Genomic DNA, 16,677 nt, shown 5'->3' on the forward strand with positions numbered 1-16,677 from the left:
TACCTTTATGATCTTGAGCAAGTTAACTTCCTCAGTCAGGGGCTCAATGGGAACACTGGATTAGATGACATCTATATTCCCATTCCATTCTAAAATCATGGTGGCAGAATCACAGAATCAGATTTGAGTGGGGCATTAGAGTCTGTCTGGTCCAGTGTACATCTATAGAAGAATGTACTGTTGTTTACCTGACAACATAGTCTTCTAGCCTTTGATTAAAGCTCTCCAAGGATGGTGAGCTCATTACCTTTCCAAATGGCTCGTTCCATTTTTGAACGGCTTTCATTGTTACATTGAACTGAAATGTGTTACTTAGCAACTTCTCTAATTTTTCCTCTTGATAGGAAGCAAAATAATCCTAGTTACAGTGTTTCAAGTACTTGAAGATAGCTATCATAAAGATGAGAACTTCTAGATGAATCATCCTAGAAATACAAAAAGGGGAGATGTAGAGGGAACTCTTTTTTTTTTTTTTTTTTTTTTTTGCAAATAAAGAAACTAAGGCATAAAATAATGAAGTGATTTGCCAAAGGTCAAAATTGGTAGCAAAGTGTCTCTTGATTATTAGTTTGGAACCTTTTTATCTGTCCCTCTGGTGAGTAGGATGGGGCAGATAAGAGGTAGAAAGATGCCAAAAGGCATCTAGAATTGCTCTGATTTGGTGTTAAACCACTAGCTTAAGCCTATGTTGAGGCAATGTGATATAGTGAAAAGAGTGTTAGAGTTAGATAACCTGGGTTCTAATCCCTCTATTCAGTGCTTAGCACAATGTTTGGCACACAGTAGGTAATTATATATTTATAGATTGACTATTTTGATTATTTTGCTACTTGTACCCTGGGTGGTCGTGGGCAAATCATACAATATCAAAGGATTATTTAGAACTAAAAGGGACATGTGCATTCATTGAGTCTAACCCTTTTCTTTTACATATGAGGAAACTGAGGTTCAAAGAAATTAAGATACTTGTCCAGGGTCACATAGCTAGTAGATTTCTGAGCCAAGATGCAAACCATTTCTGGCCCTCAGTTTCCTCAGCTGCCAAAGAAGTCTTTCTTTGGATGACATAGTTGCTGAGGTCTTTTCCATTTCTAATACACTCAGGTGTTTGTTAACTTCAAAAAAATAGTATTTTATTTCCCCCCAAATACATGTCATGAAAATCAGTAGCATTCATTTTTACAAGAGATTGAGTTTTAAAATTTTCCCTCTCCTTCCCTCCCTTCCTCTCTTTTGAAAATGGTAGGGAATTTAATATAGGTTATACATGTACTCTCATGCAAAACACATTTCTGTATTAGTCATAGTTATGAAAGAAGAGATGGAACAAAAGGGGAAAAACATGAAAAAGAATACAGTAAGTGAAAAAAATGCTTCAATCTACATTCAGAGTCCACTCAGTTGTTTATGTAAGTGTGAATAGCATTTTCCTTACTGAGTCCTGTGTACTCATCTTGGATCGTTGTGTTGTTAAGAACTGAATCATTCATAGTTGATCATCATACAGTGTTGCTGATACTGGGTACGATGTTTTCCTGATTATTCCCATTTCACTTTGCATCAGTTCATCAAGTTTTCTTAGGTTTTTCTGAAACCTGTTTATTCATCATTTCTCTTATTAGGATAATATTCTATTACATCCATGCCCCATGCATACAGCATGTTCAGTCTTTCTCCAAATGATGGGCAACATCTCAATTTCCAATTTTTTGCCACCATGAAAAGGGCTGCTATAACTATTTGCACATTGCACATAGAGATCCTTTTCTCCTTTTAATGATCTCTTTGGGATATAGAACTAGTAATGGTATTGCTGGTTCAAGAGTACTCAGAGTTTGGTTGCCCTTTAACATAGTTCCAAATTGCCTTCCAGAGTGGTTGGGATTAGTTCATGACTCCACCAGCAATGCATTAGTGTCCCAATTTTCCACATCCTCTTCAATATTTTTGTCATATTGGCCAATCTGATAGGTGTGAGGTGGTACCTCAGAGCTGTTTTAATTTACATTTCTCTAATCAAAAGTGTTTTAGAGCACTTGTTAATTTGCTTATATCTTTGATTTCTTCATCTGAAAATTGTTCATATTCTTTGATCATTTATCAATTGGGAAATAGTTTATGTTCTTAAAAATTTGAATCCGTTTTCTACATATTTGATAAATGAGGCCTTCATCAGAGACACTTGCTATAAAGATTGTTTTCCAGCTTTTGGCTTTCTTTTTAATCTTGGTTGCATTGGTTTTGTTTGTACAAAAGGTTTTTATTTTAATGTAATCAAGATTATTTATGTCACATTTTGTAATGCTCTATATTTTCTCTTTAGTTATGAATCCTTCCCATACTCCATAGATATGACAGATAGATTATTGCTTGCTCTTCTACTTTGCTTATGGTGTCACTCTTTATGTTTGAATCATGTATCTGAGAGAGGATTCTGGGAAGATGGTGGAGTAGGTCAGAAAATTTTTGGTTTTCCAAATTTCCTCCACAGAAAAAGACAGAATGTCATCTCAAAAGGAATGCAGAGCAGCAAAAACAAACAAAAGTTTGGTTAAAGCAGTTGTTTTCCTAAAACAACCTAAGAAAACCCCAGAAAGACCTAATCTCTGTAGCAGAGGTTCAGGATCCATTGTTACAAACACTTCCAGGTAACTCTTCTGAATCAACAATCAAGTCTTGGAGGCAGCTGGGGTTGGAAGATGGCTTCAATCTTAGAACCTTTCATCTCACAGAAAATGTGAGGAGTCTGATAGGAGAGTAGAGTAGAGTAGGAGGAAATTGAAGGACTTTCCACTGCCAGAGAATGCTAAGCACAGCTGTAATGACCAGACATGGACTGCTACTACCAGGGAGAAGTAACTACTACACATTGGATGAGTGCAGTAGCAAAGGGCAGACCTTGATAATTGTGGGCACCTGCAAGTTCCAGGGAAGAGAGAATAGCTATAGTTTTCAGCCACCAGAGGCACCACTGGGAGTCAGATCATAGGAGGAACAGTGTGACCAGGGGCTCTAGTCATGTCTTAGGAGTGGAGAGGAAAGCCCAAGATTGAGCCCTGGAACAGACCTCAGAAAATAATCTTAAGAACCTGAGGTTTGAAGCATTATTCCTCATACCTCAGGACCAAGAACTTGATCACACTAATAACTACTTTAAAAAAAATTAAAATGAGCATGCAAAAGAACCCAATCATAGATAACTACTTTGGGAATAGAGAAAATCAGGATTCATATTCAGAGGAAGACAGTGTAGCTAAGAAAGCCACTCCTTTTTCACTGAGAAAAGTCAAATGCTCTCAAGCTCTCAAAGACTTTTTAGAAGAACTTAAAAGACTTTAAAAATAAAAATAATAGTTCCAGCAAAAATTAGAGAAAAAAATAAAAAGCAATCCAAGAAAATTATAAAAAAAGAAAGGCAACCAACTTAAAATAGAGAGCCAAAAGCTTAAGGAAAAAAATAATTAAATGAAAACTAGAATTGGTCAAAGGGAAGCTAGTGATACTTAAATTTACAAAGAAATAATAAAACAAATTCAAGAGAATGAAAAAGGATAACAAATATTTCATTAGAAAAACAACTGATCTAAAGAATAGATCAAGAAGAAAAAATATAAGGATAGTCAGACTGCCTGAAAATTATAATTACAAAAGAATCTTTATATAATATTATAATAAATCCAAGGAAAATCGCTTGATGTCCTAGAACAAAAATGCAAAACAGAAATAGAAAACAATCCATCAATCATTACCTGCAAGAGATTTCAGAAGGAAAACTTAGAAGAATATCATAGCCAAGTTTCACAGCTCCCAGGTTAAGGAAAAAATACTGGAATCAACAAGAAAAAAAACAATTTAAATATTGGGGAAATTACAAAAAAGATTACATAAGACCTAGTAGTTACCATGTTGGAAGACTATAGGTCTCTTATTATATTTCATAAAGCAAAAGAGTAAGATTATGGCCAAGGGTAGTAAAGTTAACTATAATTCTAAAAAAAAAAGATTTTTTTTTAACAAACTGAAAAGCTTTTAGGTATTTGTAACAAGAATAGAAAAATTTAAAGCAAAATTTGATATAACAGAATGGAGAAATATAAATATTAAAGATCAATTATAAGGAGCTTAATAAAATCAAATCATTTAATTCTTATACATGAAAATACTATCAGTTCTTTTATGACTGTCATTTATATTTGGGTAGTTTGAAAGAAAGGCTTAGATCAAGATGATTTTCAGGATGAATCTAAAGGGGTGATTCTAAAAGACATAAAATAAAACTGTATAGGAAGAGATAAAAAGGAGCAATTATCTCATACAAATGAGTCAAAAAAGGAAAAAAAAACGATGCGGAAGAAATTAGAGGGGGGAGTATGGCCAGTAATAAAACCTTACTGTATGTGTGTGTACCTATGTATGTATGTGTATGTACATCCATACAAACACACTGACAGCCATACCCACCCACATCCTCTCACTTCCCCCTCCCCCCACATGTTTTCATACTTAATTGTAGCCTTCTTGGGGCAGAGGGGAAGAAAGGGGGAAAATAAAGTAAAAAGTACACAGCAGAGAACAAAAGAAAACCTACAAGGAAGCAAAGTAAAGATGGACAGCTCTGAATACAATGTATAATGTGGATATTTATTACACAGGCTTCCTTGAAATGGAAATTTATTGCTTTATATTTTGAATCCTCTCATGTTCTGCTCTGCACATGGAAATGTTTTTTTCTTTTCTTATTTTGCATTTAAATTTAAAATAAATTCAAAAATAAATCATGTATCCATTTGATTATCTGGGTATGCAGTGTGAGATAGTGCTCTGTTAGTTTGTACCCAGTTTTCTCAGCAGTTTTTGTCAGATTGTGAATTTTATTCCAAAGACTGGGGTTTGATTGTTAACTTTGTGTATATCACAGTATTACCCTTATGGGGACATGCCTTATAAAAACAAAGGGGAAAGGCAGAAGACAACACTTGCCAGTGGAAGTACAAGAATAATGTGCCTTCTCAACTTCATCTTGCTTTCTCATTAAGCAATCTTTTCGAAGACAATCAAAAGTAAATGATTGCCATGTTTTATTGTATTAACTAAACCCAAATATTATTCATAAATATTTCTCATAAACATTTCAGAGGTTGCAGTTAAGTTCACCTTCCCTAATCCCCAAATTTCTGCAATTTCTCCCTAAACGTTGAGCATGAAATTCCACGAGGGTATGCAAGAGCTTGTTTACAGTTTTACACTGTTCTCTTCTCCGGCAGTCCCTCCATTTCTACCATGCTTATTGGACAACCAACAAGAGGCATTCATTTTGATTTTGCCCATTAATGTTTTCTTCAATCAAAATAAATCATTCTAAATGCATACCAGACTGAATGTGTGCGAACAGAATGGGCCAAATCAAAAGTCAAACATGTGCATTAATCTGCTTAACCTAATTCATCATAGCCAACATTACTGACAACGTTCAGACAGTGTAACTCTTATTACACCTGCCTTAGAAAAAAACCCCCAGCCAGTAAGCCTCAATTAAATTAACATTTTTAGTGTATATAATTTGTAGGGCAGAATGAGCTATAATTAGCATTCACTGTAGACCATATGGAAAACATTACCAGAGTTTGCGAAGTCTTGGGTTTTCACAGTGATCCATGGTGTGGAATATTTTACCCAAACAGGTTGTAAATTCTGAGACAAGCAAGATGAATTTCAGTCATTTCTGTATTAATTCAGAATGAAGAATTCATTGTCTTTTCAAATTATAACAAATTGGAGAGCAATTTCCCCCTAAACAAATCAAGGAAATTGAAAAATTACTTTTCTGTGAGCTGTGTTCTGCATCTCTTTCTCTCTTTTTTTTCAAAGGCTTGCTTTTATGATTCTGGATGTGTGTCCTAATAGACATCTGCATTGCCACAATAATTTTCTTCCTCTTCTTTAAAGTGGAAGGTGAACCATGAAAAATACTAATGTTCAATGTAATCTTATTCTTGGGGAGTCTGGAGCCTGTGATGAGAGCTTACATTTAAGAAGCTCAATCAATATTTTGAAGATTAGCTTCTGAAACCAGGCTCAGTGCCACAGCCATTCTCTCTTGAAGCATGACTGGTCAGTCAAGACTCCCATGTGCCTAGAGAGGATTTGCTGCTCCATGCTGCCTTTGATCAGAGCTTCCTTGAACAATATTAATTATTAGATCATCTTGCAGTGTAGCATGATGTTCTAAAGAGTCATGCAGAATGGGGAACAAGCTGTAAGGAGAAGGCATCTGTTGGAGAAGGAAAGAAGGAAACAAAATGGAAATTGAAGAAGAGAAATGGGGTTTGCGAAATTATAGAATCTCCCATTTGAAAGGGATCTCCGAAGTCATTTGGAACCTCCGCTCTTTCCTTATAGATAATATTACTAGCACTTTGGATCGTCTAGCATTCCTTGAAGAATTTTGGTGATGAGAGACTCACTACCTCACTATTTGGAAGCTCATTTCACTTTTGGGTAGCTCCAATTCAAAAAAGTGTATTTAAGTAACTCACAAGGGTTAAATGGATCATTTGATCATAGATCTGGGGGTGAAGGACCTTTGGTCACCCTCCTCATTCTACCATACTAGAAGCTGCTCTGTAAAATATTTAGACTCAGACAAAACAAACCCAAATTGTTACAACTTTTACTTTTCTTCTCAAAATATACTTTCCTCGATCTGTTTTCTCCCTACATAGAGATGTTGGGATGCTGGTAAAGAGAAGGCTAGTTTAATTGCCTTGCACGGATGTTTCTTATTAAGTGGAGCCAGCAAAAACAATTAGATTCATTGTAAATATTGACTCCGCTCCTGTTTATGTTTTCTGGGCCCAGTGCCCTCTGGTCAGACAATTTTATGTGGACACTGACACCATGGGCAATGTTGTGGTAGAATTCAATAAACAGTTCAGGCATCAGCAGGGACTTCCTGGGACTCTCTTGAATGGTTAGGATCCAACTTTAGGCAAAACCACATCTTAGAAAATCACCACGGTTACAACTACGGGAACTCGAAAGGAAGAGGGATTTTTAACATCTTCCAGCACAGACTACAACTTTCCTTCCCAGTCCCTGCCAGCATGTCTACTGGAAATGAGTTCAAACTCTGTCCCACAGAGGACACTCTGGAGCTTGGAAAAGCCAATTTAAAATCTTCTTTCCCCTTGAGGCTTCTCAAAGGACTTGGTGAAATTTCTTGGAGTACAATAAAGCTGGAGATTACCAAATAGACCATCCTCCTCATCTCAGAGGTAGGGAGCTCCTTGGGCAGAGAGCTAGCATACATCCTCAGACATGGTCACTGTGTTGACTTAGTTTTTTTTTTTTCTCTTTATGATAAGGGGAGATTCTATTCCAATGGTGATGATATTTAGGGTTAGAGGTGATCCAGAAATGTTCTAATGAGAAAACAAAAGACTTCAGCAAAATTTGTTTTTCTTTTAAATGGTCATGTGCAGGATCCAGTTGGTTCATCATTTGTTTATTGAGTCTTGTGACTTTCTGAAGTTTAATAATAATAATTATTATTATAGCAAGCATTTAAAGCTTGCAAAATGCTTTACATCTATGTTACTTCATACTATCTTCCCAACAACCCTGGGAGGTAGGTGGTATTATTAGGCTTATTTTACAGATAAGGAAACTTTGGCAGACAGGGATTAAGTAATTTGTCCAGAGTTCATGAAATAATAAGTGTCTGAAGCTGGATTTAATTCAGGTTTTCCTGACTCAAGGCCCAGTACTTTATTTACTAAACCACCTAGCTGCTAATTTTCCTCCCTGTAGTATCCATAGGGTCAGACCTATTTTTGCTTGAGGTTAATTTTGGTTCTAGGGATAAGCAGCTGTCAGTTCATCGACATCCTTTTCTATCTTCAACTGTGTGGATTCTCTCATTGGGTTTGAAGATGGGAGAGACTGAGAAGTGATTGCACTAAAAGTGGGGCAGTATGGGAAATTTAAAGGTGAAAATGAAAGGACCAAATTGCCTCCTAGCCAAGGTATTCTTCTCCCTCTCTACTGTGGATTCAAGATTTATGACTGTCAGTCTGCACTCCAATGATACAGCCCAGCGCTGTACTTACATCTGGAAGGAAGGTCAGGGCGTAGGGACAGACTGAAGCTCCACTCACTTTCTGATCTTGTGACTCGTATGAGAAGATCACAGGCAGACACAATGGGAAGAAGTCAGCAGTGTAGAACTATAGCAGTGATTAGATTGGGCACCAGATCAGAGATAAATGAGGGGCTAGTTATGCATGAGCAAATCTAGACCAGAGACAACAGGAAACTGAGTTGTGATGAGATGAAGTTATTATCAGAATGGGTGGATACTTCATCTTTGTGCACTTTGTTCATTCCCTATTGTTCATACTGGGGGATTTAGGGATGAATAGGGTGAATCGAGTTGAGAAATTAAAGTTTGTGGTTGCCAAAAAGATGAATGAAAATTAATGCTGACCCTCATGGCCACTTTTGATTTACTGCGTTTTCTTTTTTGTTTTTTGCTTAAATATTGTTTTATTTTCCCAATCACAGATGGATGCTGGTATACTTAGAGCATGTAGCAGGGAGCTGGAGGAAATAGGAATTTGCCTAGAGAAGGATGAAGCTGATTATCTCAAATCTTATAGCAATGTTGCTGAGCAGATAGAGAAGTAACGGATTTTGTCTCAAGTACTATCTCTGATGGGGATTGTGGGGTATTAGAGGAGGAGTACACCTTTGGTTTGAGGGTGTGCCAAGTCCTCTTCAGGGCTGTTCCTCCACCTTTGGCGTCCAGCTATCACCCAACTCTCACTTGTGGCTCCAAAGCTGTAGCATTCTCAATGACCACACCATGGTAGACATTTTAGTGGATTATCTAACCTGGTTGAGGGTAACTGGCAGGCCTCAAACACTTCTGTGAATTAGGGGGATGTCTGCCTCATGTATATGAAGATTTCCCACAGTGGAATGGGTGGATGAAAACAATTTTCTCCAGTGGTCATGAAGGGAATTAAAACAGCATCATAGAGCACTTAGAACTTGGGCTCACTTTGAAAGTGTCAAGGTCAACTGCATCCTGGGGCATTGCCAGCTAGCTATCCCAACTTTTGTCTTGCAGAGGATTTTAATGACTGGAAAAGAAAATGAAGCTGATGAATTTGTACAACTTAGTTTCACTTAACAAGTCAAATTATTATCCTGTGTTGTCACTGGTTCTCTTCGAAAATAAAGGGTGAACCACAAAGAACATCTCTGATACACTGGCTGGGTGACCTGGAAAGTCATTAAACCTTTCAGTGTTCTAGGGTCAAAGTTGTTGAACAGAGGGTCCACTGGGCAGCCTGGGGCCTACAACACTTCTAAGTGCAGTCTGAACCAGATTTAAATGTAGTTTGGAAATATTGAACAAAAAACCAAAAATACAATAAAACATAGATAATATTATTGTTATTATTATTATTATTTATTTTTTGCTGAGGCAATTGGGGTTAACTGACTTGCCCAGGATCACACAGTAGGAAGTGTTAAGTATCTGAGGTCAGATTTGATTTCAGGTCCTCCTGACTTCAGGGCTGGTGCTCTATCCACTGCACCACCTAGCTGCTCCTAATATTACATTTTCAATCTGTTAATACATGGCCCACAGGGATCCTTTTGTACAAATGAAGAGCCCCTGTTTCTATTTGTTTGATACCACTGGTCTAAACGATTCTCTAAGGCTATAAATTGCAGAAAAATTGCTTATCTGCAATTGGCAGAAGGATTTTTCTTAATTTATTTGAATGAAATTACAGATCTAGTCCATTTCCCTATCCTTACTACAGCTACACCAATCTCTACCTAGATTTGGCATGGAGTGGAAAAAAAGAAACAATAGTATGAGCTAAAATAGGTTTCTGGGGTCTGAGTGTCTCTTGAGGGCAAACCACTCCCTCTCCTGGAGTTTCTATCAACAGGTATGTCTGTCTCTTCATAAGAGGTGAGGAGCAAGAAGAGATTTTGGTAGTCAAAAAATCATGGATTCCATTAGAAGAGTTTGGCTTGTCCCAAATGTTACCAACAAAGCTGCCCGTATATGTGCATTTTACTTTATTTGCCATGTGAATAAGCAGCATGTATTTCTTGCCAAAGCCTCTGACTTACATATTCTTTGATTATTTACAATTTGATTTAATCCAAGGCTGGACATTCTAGGATCTCTCTTGTTATTGCTGACCAACACAGTAGGACTTTCCTGTCTCTCCTGTCACAGATGGCTTTATAACTAAAATACTCTTGATGGAGATTGTTCCTTGCTTTTGCTCACCAAAAGACGTAAACTTTGACAAAGGCACTCTCTTTACCTCATCCCAAATCTACTCTTGTCTAGGAGTAAACCTGAAATTTCACATCTCTTACCATCTTCAAAGTTTAGATCTAGTTGAATATATATATGAATAGGTGTTCGGGCTAGCTTTCTGGAGGGCCTTTCTGAAGACCAGCCTTGGTCTGGGCAGAATAATCACCACGAGAATAGTCAGGAATGAAGTCCAAAGTCTTTATTGTCTCCTTCAGTCTCCTTGTCTGAACCAATCTCCCCCATAGTGCAGGAAGCAGGAGAGCACCACTAAGCTGATCAAAGATAGAATGTCTATCTTCTAGTCCTTCTTAGCCCTTATATACCTTATTGTAATTACCACATACTGATTATGTGTGAATTTAGAGAACTATTACATCAGCAGGCTAAGTACTAAGTGTATATGTGATCTAAAGAACATCAATTCCATTGACTTAGCACCTTGTTTCAAATATACTTCTCAAAAGTTTCACCCTCTACAAATAGGGAACACAAAACTAGATTAGAAAACTATATAGTGATACCCAGCTGAAATGTTCAGTTGTCTTTCCTCTAGTTTTGTTCTATCTGCAGAGCAGTTTACTATTTCCTTCTCCAGCTCATTTTACAGATGAGGAAACTGAGTCAAAAATGTTAAATGATAAACACAAAAGCTAGAACATATTTGACTCCAGATTTGAACTCAGGAAGAGGAGTCTTTGCCGGTGCTTTATTCAGTGAACCACCTAGAAAGTTCTTAGCTTAAAAAGGCAAAGGTCTCCCACTGCATCTGGGGCCATCTATAATCATCCTGATCTTTGTCTTGGCATTGGACCCAGATGGTTCTGGAGGAGAGAATGAAGTTGGTGACTTTGCACATCCCTACCTAACTTAAATCCAATTCACTTGCAAGTCATGACCATCATTCCTTTTATTATGTTTTTCTTTGAAAAGGACAAACATATTTTTTATGTTTATATGTTTTTTTATGTTTATATGTTACACAACATATTTGGCATGGAGCTAAAGAGGGAGAAAAGTATCCAGATTTTGGAGTCAGACAAGAAATAATAATAATAATAACCACCATCATGATGACAATGATAAAAATGATGATGGTCACAATAACAACTAACATTTATACAGCACTTTATTGCAAAAGGCTTTACAAAGCATGGGGGTTTTTCACCATGTTCTCTGGGGTTGAGTGATCCACATAACAGGTGTGTGTGAGGGCGGGGTGGAGCATACTTTATTGACAGTCCCTGCTTCTCCTTAATGGATAGGGTCAGACACTGACCATAATCTCCTCTAGGCTAAATTAGTCCCTAGATGTTTGAGGAACTTAACTTGCTTTTGGAATTATTTAAGCTGCAAGTTAAAGTGTTGATGTCTAAGTATCAACAGCCAGTCAGTTTGAAACACCTCCTCCACCTCCTTTGATTGTTTTTTTTTAAACTGTTTTAATGCTTTCTTTTGTTTTCACCCCATTACCTGATATACTACTCCTATCATTAAACTCTTCCTTATAACAAAGAAAAACAGTCAAGCAGAATTGATTGACAAAATGGCTTCATCTGGCAGTGTGGGCAATATTCTAAATATGTACTCTACTCTCCCCACCAACTACAAAGAAGGACAAGATTGGTCTTTGCCATTAATCAGAGATCAGCTGCCTTTAATTATAATTTTTCATTATTGTAGTTATGAAGATCATAATTTGACTGGGATTGTGACAATGCATAGACATCTCATTATTTTTCTTTTTCTAAAACTGAAGGAAATAAGAGAGTTGACAAGTGAGAGACCCTGACTTTTTTTTTTTCTTTTCTGAACTTCACAAACACTTCATAATTTCTCTCTATCACATAGAACAAAATAAAAGGATTGTACGTAGCTATACACATCTTTATTATGTACAGCTTACTTTTAAGTATGATATAATGAGTATGATATAATAAATCCAGTGTAAAACTTTCAAAGCTGTCCTGTCAGTCTGTGGTTACTTCTAATGCTCTCTTTTGTGCAAGAAAAAATTGTTTCAATCACCCTAAGAGGCTCTTTCTTACAGGAAACAAGGAATTATTAGAACAATTTTCAACATAATTTCAATCTCAATTGTCCAATTAATTATTAGTAATTATTATTGCCCATTATTAATAATAGGCACAGGCAGTTTTTTTGAGGTCCATCTTCTAACCTCTCATGACAACTTGGAAAGTCACTTATGTGCCAAGGAAACCAATTCCAAAAATTAATTAACAAGTAATCCCTTTTATTTTGTATTATAACTGGAAGTCAACCAGAGAACAACACGTGCTTCAAATGGGAACAAAAAGGAGCTGTCTTTGGCCAAATGTAAACATGGCTGATGCTGGCTGGCCGTTCCCAGGGTATGTGTGTGTTTGTGTGCCCAGTGTGTGCAAAAATGATGGGAGATTTTATTATAAGGCCGGATCAGGGATTGAGAAGATGATCTCCCCTTCCCTAGTCTGACACACAGAATGAAGTTGAAAGCATTAGATACAGTTCTGGTACCAAATGTTAATATTTCCTAGTTGATACCCATTTGCACATCTGTTTGGTGCCCGTTGGCACATGGTGCCAGCCTGTTTGCTTGTGTTTTCAATGAATTCAGGGTAACTCTGAAGATTTCCTTTCCTTTTTTTTCTATTCCACCCTTATTCCCAAATAAAGACGGGAATGCAGAGAATGTTTTTCTTTGAACCAAAAAATCTTGGGGGCTCTCTTGAAAATGGGCTGAGTGCTTCTAGCCAGAGCACAGGCAGCAATGTGTAGCCCTCAGCATCAGTAGGGCCCCAACACTACAAAATGTTCCATAATCCGTCTTTGCAGTAGCAGCTGCAAAACAGATGGAAACCAGGGTGGGTAAACCATTCAGCCCTTGTCTCAGAGAAAAGATCCAGGCTGAAAACTAAGAGAACATTTTCTACCAAGATTTTGTTTGAAAAAGAAAAATCAGCTTATTGTTGATCTGTGCAATAGGGAGGGCTTCAGACAGTGGGTTTGTTTCCAAGAGGAAAAAGGGCTTGAGCAGGACAGAATCCTGACAACAATCCCAACTCTGACCTCAGAAAGCAAAGCCAATTGTTGAAAGAATGAACTGGAACCATGTTGCTTAAAGATGTCCTTTCATCTTTTCCTGAATCTAGCATTTTTTGCAACCCAAAGAATGACAGGTTGGGACCAAATGTAGTCTGGGGAACAGGAAGAATTGAAGCAATAGCTTTGGGACAGAGAATGACTGCTTTTTTGGGCGGAGGTAGGGAACAGCCCAAGAACAACTGGTGACAGACCACTCAGGCTGGAGACCCTGCCACACAGGGAGGCACAACTGGGAACAGCTGGATGAGGGTGGGATTCTGCTGCTGAGGGTCTGGTAACAGGCGTTCCTTGCCCAGCCAAAGAGAAGAAAGGGAGATGCAGTATTTATTATTACCAACTTGGTCATGGTCCTCATCTCAAGCAGAAATAGCAAAGGAGCTAGGGAAGGTCTTGTTCTGTCCTGCCACATCTTCCTTTCTCTTCTTGTTTCCCAGAATAAAAGAGTTTCAGAGCTGAAAGGCCTGAAGTTATGGAAGACCCCTGCCTTCCCTCTCTTAATTATTTCCTGTTTATCCTGTATGTATTTGACTTATTTTCAATATCTTTGTTTGTGTGTATTTATTGATTGACACCAAGGGGGAAAAAATTCCTACTGCAACACACCTGACAAATGATTGTTCAATCTCTGTTTCAAGTCCTCCAGTGAAGGGAACTCAGCACCTCCTGAGGCAGTCCTTTCAAACAGTTTTAATTATTAGGGAGTTTTTCCTTACCAGAGGTAAAAATCTGCCTCTCTGAAACTTCTACCCATCGGTCAAGTCCTGCCCTTTGGAGCCAAACAAAATAGATCTAATTGCTCTCCTCTCCAGCTTTCCTATGGGACTTGCAAAATGAGACATATGCTGCCAACACAAGGCAGCTGGCATCAGGACAAAGTCTACAGAAGAGGTTTTTGCTCCCAGTCTAGAAAGAATCTTCCTGTAGCCCAATCAATAAATCAGTTTTGCTAAGTCTTTGGGACCTATCTTTTTGTTGGAACATCACAGAGATGGGACTGGATTTGAAATAAGGAGGGGTGCAAGTACTCAGGCAGATAGGTACCAGAATCCTGGGAGAAGCAGAACCCCCCCAGCTCACTTCCTTCCTGCTTTTCAGCACAGCCCTCCCAGGGATTATCTGGCAAGGTGGTTCCTATGAAGGGGCCAGCCACGCCCATCAATTGCCAGCCATTTCTCTGATAAGATTTTGATATTCAAGATATCAACTCACACATACATAGTGTGTCTCTCTAATATAAACATATATAAAAATTATATATATATATAAATTATATATATATATATATATATATATATATATATATATATATATATATATATATAGTGGTTAAGAATACATTGCAGTTCTTTTGAAAACTGTTCGTATCCTTTGACCACTTTTATTTTGGGGAATGGCTATTAGTTTTAAATATATACACACACTTATACAGATTGAGTTATAAGAATAGATATAAAACTATATATGTACATAATTATAAGTCATTACAAATATCTATATCTTTATAGTTTGACATGCTTATAGTTATATCTATAATAATATATAAAGATAAATATTATCTATACTTATACCTATGTCTATATGGTTTTATTTATGACATAGATATCACTATACATACACATGTATGTATGTGTGAATATATACTATCCCTCCTCACACAGTCATTTCCTGATACATAAAGAGTCAGAGAATATGAACAAACTTCTCAAACGAATTGCAAAATATTCACAATCTCATAAAAGGATGTTCTAAATCATTAATAATGGATAAATATGCTTGTTGGCTGCCTCTCACCTCGTGACTGACTCTTTGTCTAGGGGATGACATTTCCTTTGAGGATGATGTAATTGTCTAATTATATCATTATCTGATATTCTCCATCCTGATTGCTCTTCTCTCATTCCTTACTTTGTTTTTATTTTTTTTTTTAATTTTAGTTCTTACTCTGAGGTTGTTGTAAACACCGACTTGTATAATATTTTAAAATGCAGTATGAGGGATGAATATCAATTCATTCAACACACTAATCCCCTAGACCTACAATCCTCCTTTGACCCCCACATCAAATGCTGGCAGGTCCCAAACTAGGACATTTGGCTTCCCAAGTTGCTCTTTGTAGGGACTTAACAATGATATCTATGCAGGAAATTTCACTTGACAAAAATCTCTACAGGAGATTTCTTTCTTCTTTTGCAGTTGGGGTTAAGTGACCGGGGGTTGCTCACATAGTTAATACATGAGTGTCTGAGGCTAGATTTTAAGTCAGGTCTTTCTGGTGTCAGGGCCAGTGCTCTATCCACTGCACCATCTAGTTGCCCCTGGATCATTCCTGATTGACAATGAAGGGCAAGCAGGTGGTACAATAGAGCAATCAAGGAGACTGGAATTCAAATCTGGCCTCAGACATTTTACTACCTGTGTGACCCTTAAGTCACTTAACCCTGTTTACCTTAGTATCCTCATCTGCAAAATGAGAAGGAAATGGCAAATCAACCCAGTTATCTTTAACAAGAAAACCCTAAAAAGGGGGTCATGAAGAGTTAACCACACTACTTTACTGTCACCATGGGCAAATCACTTAACCCTGATTGCCTCCTGGAAAACCTGGTTGTTAAATATTTACCAGCATGTTTTTGCTTTTGGTGTTCCAGGAAACGCTCAATTATTATGAACTACAGAGGAGTTGCTCATCTGTTTCTTAGGAGGCTTTTGCATATCAGAAGTCTAGATATCAAGGAAATCACAAATCTACAGACACAAAAAGTTATAGAATACCTTAAAATTCTAGTTTCTTTCACTGAAAAAAAAGGCATTCTACTCTTAGGACCAACAAATAAGAATGAGCTGGATGTGGAGCATTGAGTATATTGTTAGATTTTTTTTTTTGATGCATTGATTAGTTTTGATGATTTTTTTCTTTAAAAATTATCCATTGTTGCCCATCAATTGGAGAATGGTTGGGTAAATTGTGATATATGAATGTTATGGAATATTATTGTTCTGTAAGAAATGACCAGCAGGATGAATACAGAGAGACTTGGAGAGAATTACATGAACTGATGCTGAGTGAAATGAGCAGGACCAGAGGATCATTATATACCTCAACAACGATACTGAATGAAGATGTATTCTGATGGAAGTGGATTTCTTTGACAAAGAGACCTAAACAACTGATCAATGATGGACAGAAGCAGCTACACCCAAAGAAAGAACACTGGGAAATGAAT

Source organism: Sarcophilus harrisii, chromosome 1, assembly GCF_902635505.1.
Source record: "Sarcophilus harrisii chromosome 1, mSarHar1.11, whole genome shotgun sequence".
NCBI lineage: Eukaryota > Metazoa > Chordata > Mammalia > Dasyuromorphia > Dasyuridae > Sarcophilus > Sarcophilus harrisii.